Genomic DNA, 17,079 nt, shown 5'->3' on the forward strand with positions numbered 1-17,079 from the left:
TTTTCTTTTGTTCTACACACACACATGCACGGCTTCAAGAAAGAAGAGAAGTTTCGGTTTGAGCGAAGTTCATCTAGAACTTATCCTAACTTATACACACTTGAGCTAGAGGAGATAGCTTGTATCTTTGGAAGATTTTCACAAGAATTCACATTCTCACATACACGGCTAGGTTAGGGTTTCATCAAAGAAAGATAAATGTAACCCTACTTGTTTTAAGCCTTAAAGCATGGTGTTTTTGAGATTAGAGGCCACGACACTAGTATTTCTTTAAGCTAGGGTTTTTGATGAAGATGAGTTTCGGATTCAAGGGGGAAGGGTCCAAAAATTTTGGAGTCTTTTTCTTGGAAAGAAAAAGATGTAAAGAGCACCACACTTGAACACATGGGTTAGGATTTTTCTTGAACAATGATCCTAATTAGTATTACATGTGATTTTTCAGCTTGCTTGCTATAGATACATATTTCAGATTTTTGTAAGTACACCTATAACTTGTACTTGGATATTTTATGCATATGGCTTGTGAACTCGTTGGTTGTTTAGGTTTTATATGGTCATTTGTGATATTATTGTCCTTCTATGTGCTATGAACATCTCTTGATATGATTATTTTAAAGCATGATTGGTTTATAGAAGATGTGTATGATGTGGAAAGAAATGGAGTAAGAAGTCATGCTAGGGTTCGGGTTGTATAGTGTTGTTTGAACATAAATGTTGTCATTTCACCATTTAGGTATGGGAATAAGTTCATGAAAATATCACCCATAATCACAAGAAAATGTCTCGGCACTCATGAGGTTTCTTTATTACAAACTTTGCTCAATACATTAGAAGATTCTAAGTTCATGAAAATTAATTAGAATGCATGTTTCCCTACATAAGAGTTTCGGCTAACCCTATATATGAAGTATGATTATTGGTGTTTTAAGATTTATGTGATCAGAATTATTTTTTGGTTATGTTAGGGTTTGTATGTTTTGGCCCTTACATGATTATTATTGGAATGTATGCCTTTGATTGATATGAATGCCTTTGAATTGTTATAAAGGAACATGTTCGTATGTTCTAATATTTTCAAGCCGTAACGCAATATGTATTGCATGAACATTTCTTTAGGCCTAAGATGAAGAGAGATGTTAAACGTATTTGTGGAAGGTGCATTAAATGTAGAAAGGCCAAATCTAAGGTTTTGCCACATGGGTTGTAAACACCCTTACCCGTTCCTAGTGAGCCATGGGTAGACATATCTATTGACTTTGTTTTGGGGCTACCTAGGACAAAAAGGGGTAGAGATTCTATTTTTGTGGTTGTGGATAGATTTAGTAAGATGACAGATTTCATTCCATGCTATAAAACAGATGATGCCATAAACATAGCTGACTTGTTTTTCAGGGAGATAGTGTGAGTCCATGGTGTACCTAGGAGTATTGTTTCTGATAGGGATGTTAAATTCCTTAGCTACTTTTGGAAGGTGTTGTGGGGGAAATTGGGTACTAAGCTCTTATTTTTCACTACTTGTCATTCGCAGATTGATGGTCAGACTGAAGTAGTTAATAGGACTTTAACTCAACTTTTACACATTGTTGTTCATAAGAATTTAAAAACTAGGGAGGATTGTTTGCCATTTATAGAGATTACATATAATAGGACCATTCATACTACTACTTCATATTTTCCTTTTGAAATTGTTTATGGTTTTAATCCACTTACTCCTTTATTTTTGATGCCTTTACCTATTGATGGCAGGAGTAGCTTGGATGGACAAAAGAAGGCGGAGTTGGTGAAGTCACTTCATGAGAGGATACGACTTCAAATTACCCAAAAGAATGAAAGGGTTGCTTCCCAAGCCAATAAAAGGCGAAGGCGTATCATCTTTGAACCAGGAGATTGGGCTTGGGTTCACATGCACAAAGAAAGATTTTCAACCCATAGAAAGACTAAGTTGCATCCTCAAGGAGATAGACATTTCCAAATTCTTGAGAAAATTCATGACAATGCATGTAAAGTGGATCTTCTAGGTGAGTATAATGTTTCTGCTACTTTCAATGTGTATTTTATCATAGTTATGATGATGAAGCATTTCGGCATCTCATGGGTATGATGAAGTATTTCGGCATTACATGTGTCTCATGAAAGTTCTAAGATTTGTTGTTATGTCACATGCATTAGAATTGTGAAAACCCTTTTCAAAAGGAAAATAGTCTTTTTAAAAGTAAAGTTTTTATCACGACCCCAAATGCTGAGAAGGGGGAATGTTCTAGTGGAACTCCTATGTCCTCTCAAGAGTGTTTAAGATAGAGGGATACCCCTGAGTCGACAAAGTACTATCAATAGATCTCAAATGGTTCTTAAAAGAAGAAAACACTGGAACAGGATCGCACCTAAAGCTAGTGGGTGCACCTACGGTGAAGGCGAAATGCGAGTTGACATATATGAAATTCAATACGTAGTCACCTTGGTCAAAGTGGCCAATGGTTGATGTGGTAACTAGCGAGGAACACACAGTGCATAGGGGAGCCATGAGGTATCATCCAATGTTATGTTATAAGTCAAGAAATGTCACAATCTCATAAGTATGTTAATGAACAAGTATGAAATGATGAAAGAATGTTTACGAAAGCAAAAGTTATAAAATGTCATGTTTTTACACAATGTCTTTGAAAGGTCAAGTGCATAAGTATAAGTTTATGTCCATGCATTCATTGTTAAGTTTGTTTCATATGCTTATGATATATGTTGCACGTTATTTGTTTACTTACGGAGATTTCTCAAAATCTCACTATTGTATTTACCCACTATCATTCGTCACTCGGAATGATAGAAGTTGTGCCAGGTACATGAGACCATTAAGTATGGATGGAATCTGTAAAATAATAGAGGATGAGTTCACTGTGAAGGCTCGTTGCCAATCTACCCTAGAGTTGCTTAAAGTGTCAGCTTAGCGACTCAAAAACATTGTAGCTATTACCAATGAGTCTGATGTTGGTTTTTCAACACTAGACCCTTAGAAGATGTTAAGGATTAAGCAAGATTTGAATTTTGTGTGAAGACATCTGGAGCAAGCTAAGAACTCTGCTGCAAAGGCTAAGGAAGTGGCCACGGAGTTGGGTTTGGGCATAGACGTTTTACCATCTAGGGGAATATTCTTAAGTCTGCTTGAAGATGGGACCCTGGTTCTGGCTCATTCCACTTTTGGGAAAAGACCTTCTGTTTAGCTTAAAATGTTTTGGTCCCATGTCTTTGGGAGTTCTTTAGAAACTCGTATCAATTATGATGACTCTTATGAATTATGAAATATTATTGGGATCTTATGTTAACGGTACCATGACTAATGTTTCCTTTAAATTGACTTAAGTTGACTTTCCACTACGATATACTGCATACTGTTAGTTATCATTAGGTGCATTGCATCTTATCTGTCATGTACAAGGGCATGTTGTGACGCCCTCAGATTCCGCTTGGGATCGGACGGATATTCGAAGCGTCGAGATATGCAACACAAGGTTACCTGCCCCCGTTCATGACATATAAGATGCAATGTTCCTAACATGCATCTAGCATTATGCAATATTCGCAGCGGATAATTTTTTTTTTAGCAATACTATGCACCAAACTTATAATATCCCAAATACTTAAAACATAAACCATGCATACTTAAAACATCCACAATTACCACACGGGTCTCAGAAGACTGTAATCTCAAAACAATGAAGACCTGGCTCCATAATTACATTGCCAAAATATACTATTGGGCTAGTTCATTGAGTAACTCGCGTAACTCAACTAACGATGCCGGAATACTATCCAAAGACCTAACTATGGACGCTGCAAGCTCTGTGTTGCGTCTACGGCATCTAGTCAACCTCCTCCAGTCTGCTAGTGTCTGCTCCCTGCTCTGATCTTGACATATCGCCTACCATTCGGGGAGAATGGTAGTTGGGACTACCACAGTGAGATTTGATTACAAATCTCAGCAAGTTAACAGGAACTTCCACACAGGTTAATGATGCATGCATGGTAGTAAAAGCATGAATGCATAATCAAAGTCATAAGTAAGCATAGCATAACTTGATATATAACATGGCATAAATGACATAACTTGAACTGAAACTGAAACTTAGCTTGACGTGACATGGCATGTATGTGAACTTAAAACATAACATGGACTAGCAACATAGCATGAACGTGAATATACATAATTTGAACATGAGCTTGAACATAACATGAACCTGAGCATGACATAACATAAATGTGAACTTGGAACATAACGTGTACGTGAACATGACATAACATGAACGTGAACTTGAACATGACATGAACTTGAACATAACATGACATAAAAATGAACTTGAAATATATTCTTGTCTCCTGTGGTTACCATAATTGGCATGAACTTGAAACTCGACATGAACGTAAACTTGAACATAACATGACGTGAAACATGACTTCAATGTGAAATACATGAACTTGGAATCTTATTTAATGAACTTAATTAATAAAGGGACCATACGGGTGCTACACGGGTCCCCTTGAGCCGTGTGTCCCTGACGATTACCGCATCACAACACAGGTGTCTATACCAGCTGTGAGTGCGTTAATACGTACTCTATAGTTGTTGTGGCCCCACGTATCCTACGTGTCACAATTTATGTGTCTCACGTAATATATGCTCCACAGTTGTTGTGGCCCCATACTTCATGCTCCACAGTTGTTGTGGCCCCATGAATTGTTTGTGCCACACTTGCTGTGGATACACGTAACATAATGTGTGGCTCCATCGGCGTTAGTGCCTAGCGCGCTCCGGTGACCAGCTAGTTAGGCCTCATTCGCAACCTGTTGACTGTACTTCGTCAACCCAGGGAATTTCACACCTATTTAGACACTCCAGCGTGAACAAAGGAGTTTCACTAGGATATTACCCCATCCTAGCGCTTAGGGTCGTGATTGACATGAATAGCTTAACTGCATAATGACATTTCGTAACGTGACGTGACATGAAGGACGGAAGTCCTGGCGTAACCTAACATGACATGAACGTAAGACAACATTTCATAACATGGTATACATGTAGCAGACAATATTTCGTAACTTGGCATAACATATAACAGACAACATTTCGTAACTTGGCATAACATGTAACAGACAACATTTCGTAATATTGCATAACATGTGACAACGAATATTATGTGACATGACATACATGTAACAGATAGCATACGTAATGTGGCATACTTGTAACATATAGTAACATGGGACAAAATATATTGCGTAACAGATAAATATTTCGTGACAGAATAATTCGTGTAATAGATAAACATGTGATGACATGGCATATATGACAACACAAGAACATAAATTGTAGTTCTCTTACCCATCACACATACACAGTAAACTGATAGTAAGTTAAGAGCTAACTTACCTCGATCGTCGTGTTCTACGAGATTAAAGCGCGAAACACGAGAAACTGTAAGAGGGTATTCTAAAAGTTAGAATTTTAATTACTAACAATTAGAAATGTAAAAAGAGAAAACTTAGAGTAAAATTATCATTTTACCCTCTACATGTGAAAAAATGACCATTTTACCCCTAACTTAAGGATTTCACATCCCAACTCTAAAAATTTTCAAAATTTACATTCCTCATGTAAATTTTATCATAGACTCAAATATCAATTCAGAAAAATTTAAAACCATTCATAACTATGGAAAACTCCCAATGGCCGAAACATTCATAGGCCATTTCACTTAATTTTGGTTGCAATTTCTTCTATCTTCAAAACCCATGATTAAACCAAAATTTTGTAACAAAGATCTTCCTATCCTAATTTGGACAAGTGTCCAAATAAAACTTCTCTAACCTAATTTGGACATTTCACACTGTGATTTTGAAAACACTACACTTGATGGGCTTATCGAGGTTACTATTCACTTCAAAAAAATACATAATAAACTTAGTACTGAAAAATTATAAATATTCATATTAACTTGTAGTGAAAATCGTTTACCAAAATTCAACCCCAAAGTACCCTTAAAAGTAATTTCACAATTTTGAACAGTCGTTTCGTCCGAAATTATGAAAATGGGTTATTGCGCGATAAAATCCTAAATAATCCAGTGAGTCTAATGGCGTAGACCATAACGTATTCTGACACTTTTAACTACCTCAAGTAATTAAACTCATATATCTAGCATCATAGTGAGTGGTAACACTGACTATGTTGACAGACTAAAACCTGCACGATTGGTCGATTCGTAAAAACTTATGGAGTTTTCACGAGGTTCCTAAAGTCAATAGAAATTCCACCAGTGAATTTCTAGTGGGCTGTTACACATGTAACCTTGGTGTTGCGTGTCCCAATGTTTCAGTTTCCGTCAAATCTCAAGCGGGGGTTGGGGCGCCACACATAGGCTCAATGGTTTTTGGCCACTAAGAGGATGAGGGCTTGAGAAAAGCCCATTAGGGTTTTGAAAGTAGGAAGGAGGAAGTACTTGGAGCCCAGCAAGAAGGAAACTTTTGGGTTTTCAAGGGATAATCATTTGGTGCGAGGGAAACAAGAGTTTCAGTTTTGCCAAGAGATATGTCACTTGGCAAACATGCAAGGTGCCTTTTAGTGTTTCTAGAAAGAGCAATAATGATGAAGGAAGAAGGATGATAGTGTTTTGGCCATACCACTAGGCATGCATGCATAAGTCAATTAGGGTTTCTAGAAGGATCTTGTGATGATGAAACTTTAGGGTCCCGGCTATAGTGGGAGCCGCCACATGTTCTTCATGTAATGAAGTCTTTTAAGTTTTCAAGAGAAGGAAATGATGAAGAGAAAGGGTGAGCATTTTGGCCACGCCACTTGGCAGGCATGCATAGGATGTTTGATTCTAGAAGATGCAATCATGAGGGAAATTCAGAAAAACAAAGAGACACATGCCACATGGCAATCATGCATAAGCTTCTAGGTTTTCAGAAATAGGGAAGAGCAAGGGACAAAAAGGGATGTTCGTCTAGGGTAAGAGGAAGGGGCCACTTGGTGCCCATGCAAGAGATTTCTTGTGGCTCTTTACTTTCCAGCATAAATAATGATGAGAGAGGGAGAATGAGTGGAAGCAAGAAGACCCACAAATGGGACCATTAATGGTGAAGGAGGAGGGAAGATCAAGAGTCATTTGGTGCATTTTCAGCTTTTCCCACATTTCTTTCCTCTCTATCTCGCCCATACCCTAGGAGATAGTTCTCAAACTTTCTCTCCATCCAAACACCAACCTTTTGCAAGCAAATAAGGAAGATTCAAGGATATATTCTTGGTGGAGCTTGGCACACTAACGAGTTCAATCATAGTTTTCTTTCACACGTGCAAATGCCAAAAGAGGTTGTGGAAGGTTTCGGTTTGTAAGGACCATAAGTGGTGTTGTGTTTTTGTAAGAAGCACCATATACATGTTTGAGTGGTAGGTCCGGCCATAGAGGGATGAACCATGATCCAGATTTGAGTACGATTAGCCCATAGAGCTTTTCTTCAAAACCAAGTTTTTAATGGCAAGATAAGCAAGGAGGAATCTCTTGGATGTTTAAAGAGTGTTAGACCATAACTAGAGTTTCATGAGGAGTATTATGTAGTCACCGTTTGAATAAGCACAATCTTGAGTGCTATGCACTTTTTTGCCACTAAGGTTTGTTTGAGTGAAACCACACTTGTCAAAACACACATATACTCGACCACTAGGGTTTCACACAAGGTTAAGGAATGTTGATATTATTCAGACCTAAGGTTTCTCATGACATATGATTGGACGGACTCTGAAGTGTCGGGACATACAACACAAGGTTATCTGCCTCCGTTCATGACAATTAAAGATGCAATACACAAAGCATGCATTTAACACTAGGTAGTATTTGTAGTGGATATTTTTTTTTATAAGCAATACTAAGCACCAAACATGTTATATCACAAACATGAAACATATTTCATAAACTAAAGATAATAGATGTTCAAGTTACAACGTAAGTCCAAAATATCTGTAACTATAATAGTACTAGAGGCAGAGCTAGCAGAAACTAAGGCAACTACTAGGCTAATCCATCGAGTAGCTTGCCCAACTTAATCAAGGATGGTATAATACTATCAATAAAATGAAGCGACGAGCTCCGCGCCGTATCATCGTTGTCTAATCGAGTGTCTCTAGGTCATCATCCTCTGTTGCGCCTTTTGGTCCTGGCACATGATCTACCATTTCGGGGGGATAGTAGTTGGGACTACCAAGTGAGATTTGATTACAAATCTCAGTAAGTTAATAAACAACTTAAACTGATAGTTTAAAAATGCATGCATGACAACAAAAGCATGAATGCAAAACGTGAACATGAGTAAGCTTGACTTGACATGAAAAATAGCATGACATGTACTAATATGACTTGAACTGACATGAAATGAACTGAACTGATGTGAAATTGAAATTGAATGTGACATAACATGGCTTGAACTTGAACATGAAATAACGAGAACTAAGACTAAACATGAGCTTGAGCTGAACGTGAGTAAAACTAAACATGAACTTGAAATCTTGTTCAATAATAACATAATAAATAAACATGAATTGTAGGTGCTACACAGGTTCCCTAGAGCCGTGTACCCCTAGAGATATCATATCACATCAAGGTATTTGCACCAGCTATGAGTGCATTAACATATATTTTAGTTCACAAGTATCTGCACCTGTTATGAAAAACAAAATGTATGTATCCCATGACAGGTATATACACCATCACAAGTATGTATAACATGAAACTGAAAGGTGGGTGCCACCATCGGATTTGGTGCCTGGCTTCGCTTAAGTAACTAGTTGATTAGGCCCAATTCAAAACTTGTTGACTGTACTTTGTCAACTTAGAGAATTTCACACCAATTTAAACACTCCAGTGTGAACAACAGAGTTCTACTAGGATATTACCTCATTCTAGCACTTGAGATCGTGACAAACGTAAAAGACTTGACTGATGTGAAAATATTGTTTCGAGACACACTGTGTACTTGAGACATAAAGTGACGTGAAATGGAATGATTGATAATATGACATAATCTAACGTGGCATGTACGTGAGATGAATGACATGGTATAACATGAAACAGATAAACATTTTGTGACATGACGTAACGTGTAACAGATAACTTTTCATAACATGACATAACGTGTAACATATGAACATTCCGTGACATGGCAAAATATATAATAGATAAATATTTCGTAACATGGCATAATGTGTAACAGATAAATATTTCGTGACATAGTATAATATATAGCAGATATACATTTCGTGACATGGCATAGTACGACATATATAAGAACATAAAAACATGAATAACTATTTTCTTACCAACACATATACACACACAATATTCTAACAGTAAGTTAGAGACTAACTTACAGTGAGTGTAGCGTGACAAATAAAATGTGCGAATTAACGGGAAATATTAATGAGATATTTCTAAACATTAGAAACTCCTTACTAATAAACTTAGAAACATATAAACAATAACTTAAAGTAAAAGGACCATTTTACCACACTACATGTGGAAAAATACCATTTTATCCATAACTTAAGGATTTCACATTCTTAGCTCCAAATCTCTTCAGCATTTACATCCCTCATGTAGATTTTGTCTTAAATCCAAATATTTAATTAGAAAAATAAAAAACATAACACAACCATATGAAACAAGCATACACCGAAACATGCGAAGTGCTAAACTCTTGATTTTTACTGCAATTCTTTCAAACCCTATCTTCCATGCTAAAATCTTATCCTTTTAAAATTTTTTCCTTCCCTTTTTAAGATATAAAACATTATACGGTTGCCATTTAAAACTAGCATTTATAAATCTAGGAGAGAGTTTTGCAGCGGAAAACATTAAATTAAAATATAAGTTCTTTTACAAAATAAGGTTTCATATGCTATACAAAGTGCCTAGGCTTCCATCACGTTTTCCTTGGATCATGTTTGTCCTAACGCTTCGTTCTCATTTAATTCCTGGGTGGGGCACACATAAAAACAAAATGAGTCGAATACTCAGTAAGTATTACTTCATACCGTAAAAGTATAAGAACATAGTTTTCATTTATGCATTCTCACTCACATACATACTTTACATAGAACATTTTCTTTTCTTTAAAACATTACAAGGTTGGATTTTTCTTTTAAAAAGGGTTTTTCTTCCTCAAATTATTCTCACCTTGTACTTTCCTTTATAAAACTAAAACCTTTCATGCATACAATTAATCTTATCACTTTTCTTTGGCCAGAACACACTGTTACACCCCGTGTATTGGGGTTAGCGGTCTTTTAGACCTGATTCCGCCCATGGCTGCGGGTTAGGAATCCCTCAATTAGGGGTAGCATTGGGTGCACTGCCAGTACTACTTACCCGACATTGTAATCTTCCCAGTCCTTTGGTATCCTCATTCATTTATCAATCATGACCATTACGTAGTTTCATACATTAAAGCATTCATTTCTTTTCAATCATTTCCTTTCCATTCATTTATTCTTTTCCTTTTCATTCATCAGTTCAATTCATAAAACATCTTTTAGTAAAGCATAAAACCTCATCATTCATTTCATGGAACATATATACAATAATTACTTCATATAGCATTCATTCACATGCATATAACTATTGTTTGAGGTGCATAAAAAGGAGCTGCCAAGAAAGGCTAATGCATACATATACTTAAACATTAATACCTTAGTATAGATTGATAAAGCATCATTTTATTCTAAGAAACATTTTCTTTTTCTTTCATTTCATAAAAGAACATTTTCTCATAAAAGCATTTTATTTCCTTTTTCATAAATAAAACTTCTTTTTCATTTTCATATCTTTTAGAAAACTCTAGAAGAGTATGAGCGTAATACTTACCTAGACTCTATGCCATATTCATTTCATGCAATCCATTCATGTGCGTGTCAGATGGCAACCTACATGCATACATAACCTCACATTATTCCTTTCCTTATGTGCATAACCTACATGCATACATAACCTACATGCATACATGCAGTCCATTCATGCAGTTCATCCAGACATACTCGTTCATCCCAGTCCATCTTCTATGCTTTCCTTTATCACGTTTCCTCTTTCTGGGATCTTCTTGAGGTCACATTTTCCAAACACATAGCCTCATTCTTCACATTCTTATCCTTCAAGGTGAACCTCCTTGATTCACCTTAAAGTTTACGACACATCAACACCTTCATCTTACCCTTCCTATTAACCTCATTCTGATGCATAACTTGAACCAACCAAGTCATGCATCCCAGTCCTAGTCGATACACATGTCCCTTCCTTCATGTAGCCTAACCCACACTTCATCCTCATTCCCATTCATGCATACCACACAACTTTAAGCAAACTCTGAGGCTTAAACATCGTGTACCTATGCTTAAGATAAATTGCCCATTACATATGGTAAATCTGTCAACACATGTGTCTAACTAGATTACACATGTACCCTACCCCCATTTATCACCTAAAATCAACATATAACCCATTGAATGCCTATTTGTGTAAACAAACTCCATACTCTGATACCAACCTTCTCTTAAACTCGACTAACATGGCTCCTCATCCTACCCGTCCAACTACCTAGCTTATCCCAACACTTAACACGATGTAACCCCATTCACAACTACACCTCCCTTAAGATCACGTAGCTCGAAACTACTTCCAAGCTATACTGTTATCCATCACTTCACCTGGCATTGTGGCACTTCACTCATGCACCATCTACTCACTCATCACGTGCACGACTCCACATGCATTCCCCGTCACTTCATAACATCCTGTCATTCTCCTTCTATGTCACTATTATACCATTTCATCACTCCACACATACTTCTAGCCACAACACTACAACAAACTGACACCTGTCACTTCATCCACACGGTCACATCACAAATACTCCAGGACACTGTTTCACAATTCCCGACACTTCACATCATGCTCTACACTTCTCAACTATGCAACCATCCAACACTTTGTGGCACGCCATATGGCGCATCACAACTTCACCACAAGGAATACACCCCACGTATACTCCCTTTACTTCACACAACACAGTCCACAACACGACACAACACACTTCTCAATACGCAACCTCACAAACCACCACAAATACTCCGTTCACATAACCCAACATAATGAGTGCACTTTCGTGCACTCTAAATACCCTATTATTAGACTCAAATGCTAAAATGTGAATATAAAACATAAGCAGATTTTTATGTTTAATTTCAGGGTTTATAAAAGAGCAAGTCAAAACCAGTCAATTCAAAAGAGGACTTTCCAGTGGAAAGAAGTTGGAACAACCTAAGAATTTTCAATGAGTGTAGGACCCTGCAAATAAGGATAATGATGGGGTTTGAGAGTAATTCGGATCAGAGTCTAAAACGCACTAGGAGACAGCCTGGATATACTTTAGTATTTTGATCGTAACTTTTTACTCACATATCGGATTGATGTGATTCTTGATGCATTGGAAAGCTATCTCAATTGGCTACAAATTTGTCTCTAATAAGGATTTTGAAACTCAAAGTACTAAAGTACATACGTGGCTGCCAAGATGAGTCCTAAAATTTAAGCAATTTTTTCTACGGGAATCGTGAAGATATTAAGATTTCTTCCTATCCTATTTAAGCTTATCATGAGCATGCAATTGGAGAGTTTTTTAGAAGGGAGACGGCTCAGTACTAAAGAACGAAGAAACAAAATTAATTTTCATGGCTGCCGTTTGCTTTATTTTTCTCTTGAGATTTTTGTTGTCCATTATATTTATGGGTAACTAAATTCTTAATTAGGGTTAGGGATGAACTTGCACATTAGATGGTATTTTTAATTTATGTATTTGATTTTCAATTACTAAAACTCTTTTGTTTTATCATTCTCAATTCATTGTTGATGTTTTCTTCTCTGAATAATCATATAATTTATTCTATTTATGGATTCAGTCATGCCTTTTCTATTGAATGAATTAGCTCTTTGATTATGTTTAGATTAATTATTTATCTACATTGATTTAATTAGTTGTTTCAATATCACTCCCTGAGTATATTGTCGTCGTTAGATTTTCTCAATAGTGATAATAATTTACGTATCTTAAAAGTGGTGAATGATTTTTCAAAGGATTTCATTTGGTTTAATTTTGGTTTATAAATCTATACATTCCAATGGGGAATTTTGGGAATTGAGTTCTCAATTGAGTTATTCAATAAATTAAAAATAATTAAAATACCAGATTTGTGCAAGAGATTCACAACACTTTATTGTTCGTTAAATTTGAGTACTTTTTCAGTTAGTTACTTGGCTTCACTTTAATTTGCATTTAAAATTAATCTTTGTTCTTCATTAATCATTTAATATTTTCCTTTAGTTTTTTTGTTCCTTCTAATATTCTTTTAATTTGTCTCTCTGTGAAATCAACACCCCAAAGCTATGCTACAACTTCCACATTATTTAGGGGTGAAAACCAAAGGTTCAGTTTCGGTTTCGGTCCAAAACCAAAACCGCACTGATATCTTGAAATGGTGTGAATCTTGACCGAAACCAGCCAGTGAATGGGGAGAAAACCGTCTACATCGGTCTCGGCGTAACTACGGTCGGTTCGTCAGCATCTTCGATGGAGACAGAGGTGGCTACGATTTGAGAGAGATGATGCCGCGAGCCGTGAGATGCGATTTGAGAGAGAGAGCGAGAGAGAGAGATGGCTGCGTGTGCCTCGCGCCGTGAGAGAGAGATTGAGAGAAAGGTGGGGGTGGCTCTGTGAAAAATCAGATAGAAGGAGAAGAAATGAGGAAGAAGAAGGGTGAGTGCTTGTGTTTAAACCCTAGAGTGAAACAGCGCCGTTTGGTTTAAGCCAAGCGGTGCCATTTCCTTTATATTTTTTTCAAACACTAAGTCCCAAAATGACATCGTTTCACTCACTTAAGTGAACTGGCGTCGTTTCATATATGTATAATTAAAAAAAAAACATTTGAAGTATCAGTCAGTTCAGCACTCTGATTCAGGCTCAAACTGGGACCAAACCGCTGGACATCGGTTTTGGCAAAATTCAACCTCTGGCCGACCGGTTCTACACCGATTTCGGCCGATTCTGAGCTCCGACGGCCGGTCTGAGTCGGTCCCAGTCGGTTTTACGGTTTCTTGTATAGCCCTAACATTATTCTTTGGGTGTAATCAACTTTTGCCACCGTTACCGGGGAGAAGGTAGAAGAATTGCTAGATAGTTTTTCTTTTCAGTAGTTTGTAAAGGCAGTAACTTCGTTCCTTCTTTTAGCTTGCTGCATTATTTTTTTCTTCCTTCTTTTTATGGTATTTTTATTTTTTTTAGTATTTTGTTACCTTGCATGCATAGATATAGAGACACCTTGGGTAGATTTGCTTGTAGGCCTATGCTAAAGTCAGAACCAAATTTTTTAAATCATTTATTTGAAAATCCATCTAGTCCCGAAGAAATAAGTGAACACGAAGATCAACCCACTAGAACTTTTCAGGATTATCTCCACCCTATACGCACAGCCACACCATCATGCATCATGTTTCTAGCTAATACTTGCTAACTGGATTTTAAAACAGGGATGATACAGTTACTCTCTACTTTTCATGGCTTAGAAAATGAAAATCCATATGTGCACATGATTACACCCAAAGAATAATGCGGTAGTTGTGGCACAGCTTTGGGGTGTCGATTCCACAGAGAGACAAATTAAAAGAATTGTAGAAGGAACAAAGAAATTAAAGAAAGAGATTAAATTATTAATGAAAAACAAAGATTAATTTTACATGCAAATTAAAGTGAAGCAAAGTGACTAACGGAAAAAGTACTCAAGTTTGACAAATAGTAAAGCGTTGGGAATCCCTTGCACAAATATGGTATTTTAATTATTCATAATTCATTGAATAACTCAATTGGGAATTTAATTCCTAATATTCCCAATCGAAAAGTATAGATTTATAAACCAAGATTAAACCAAATGTAACCCTTTGAAAAATCATTCACCTCTTTCAAAATACGTAAATTATTATCACTATTGAGAAAATTCAATGACGACAATATACTCAGGAAGCGATATTGCAGCAAAGAATTAAATCAATATAGAAAAGTAATTGATCCAAACATAATCAAAGAATCAATCCATTCAATAGAAAAAGCATGACTGAATCCATAAACAGAATAAATTCTATGATTATTCGGAGAAGAAAACATTAACGATGAATTGAGAATGATAAAACAAAAGAGTTTTAGTAATTGAAAATCAAATACATAAATCAAGAATAAATTAAAAATACCACCTAGTGTGCAAGTTCATCCCTAATCCTACTTGAGAATTTAGGTACCCATAAATATAATGGACAACAAAAATCTCAAGAAAAAAATAGAGCAAACAGTGGCCATGAAAATTAATTTTAGATCTTCCTCCTTCAAGCTGAGCTGTCTCCCCTCTTCTGAACACCCTAATTTCGTGCTAATGATGTGCTTAAATAGGGTAGGAAAGAAACCCTAATATTTTTATATTCCCGCACACAAAATCGCCTAAATTTTATAATTCAACTTGGCAACCACGCACACACTCCAGGAGTTTGAATTTGGAAATCCTTATTAGAGATAACTTTGTAGCCCTTTAAGATAGCCCTTTGGAAATCCTTATGATTAAAATACTAAAGTGTGTCCATTCTATCTCCTAGCGCATTTTGGACTCTAATCCGAATTACTCTCAAACCCCATCATTATCCTTATTTGAAGGGTCCTACACTAGTTAAAAGTTCTTAGGTTGTTCCAACGTCTTATCCACTTGAAAGTCCTTTGAATTTGAATGGGTTTGGACTTGCTCTTTTATAGATTCTGAAATTAAAAATAAAAATATGCTTAGGAGTATCCCAAAGTAAATAGAAACTCAATTCAAGAATACACATTAATTCCAATGATTTCTATTAACATTTTAGCATTTTAGTCCAATAATAGGGTATTTAGAGTGCACTTTCATACACTCATCAGCACATTAGGGAGTTTGAGGAAGTAGTTGTGACTTTTCATAGTCAAAATGCAACTTATGACATTATGAGACTTAAGTTCTTCCCTTTTTCTTTCAAGGATAGAGCTAAGAGTTGGCTATACTCGCTGAGATCACGATCTATTGGGTCATGGAATGTGACTCAGGTCTTCTTTAATAAATATTTTTCCCAACATAAGACCAATGCTTTAAAAAGTCAAATCTTCACCTTTGTACAAAAGGACTATGAGACTTTGTATTTGTCTTGTGAGAGATTTAACGAGTTGTTGAGTATGTGTCCTCACCATGGGTATGAGAATTGGCGCTTAGTGAGCTATTTTTATGAGGGACTTACACCTAGAGAGCGCCAATTTGTGGAGATGATGTGTAATGGTGAGTAATTACAAAAAGATTTTGATGAGGCTATAGAATACCTCAATGAGATTGCTAAAAAAGCTCACACTTGGACTAGACATAGTGCTACTGAGAGCACATATAGGTCACGACCTAAGGAAGCCCAAATGGTGATGGAATTTACCATTTCAGAGAAAATGATAATCTAAAGGCTAAGGTTGAGATGCTCACTAGGGAGCTAGATGTGTTAAAGGCTAAGGACTTAAAGCCAACACACGTAGCTAATTATGCAGAGTCTTTTGGATCATATTTTGTGTGTGGCGGGATAGGTCAACTTGCCCAAGAGTGTATAGTTAACGGGAAGCACCATGTGAAGAAGTCAACGTTCCTGACAGAGCAAGTTATTGCTCTAATTGTGCAGCGGATTCCTCCCAAGTACAAGGATCCTGATTGTCCAACCATTGCATGCAACATTGGAAACCATGAGTTTAGACAAGCTTTGCTAGATTTAGGAGCTAGCATGAATCTAATGCCATATTCTATTTATTTGCAGTTGGGGTTGGAAGAAACAAACCAAACACTGTGGTATTGCAATTGGTTGACCGTTCAGTCAAAGTACTCCGGGGTGTGGTAGATGATGTTCTAATTCAAATTGATAAATTTTATTATGTTGTTGATTTCCTAATCCTCGACAC

This window comes from Juglans microcarpa x Juglans regia, chromosome 6D, assembly GCF_004785595.1.
Source record: "Juglans microcarpa x Juglans regia isolate MS1-56 chromosome 6D, Jm3101_v1.0, whole genome shotgun sequence".
NCBI classification, from domain to species: domain Eukaryota; kingdom Viridiplantae; phylum Streptophyta; class Magnoliopsida; order Fagales; family Juglandaceae; genus Juglans; species Juglans microcarpa x Juglans regia.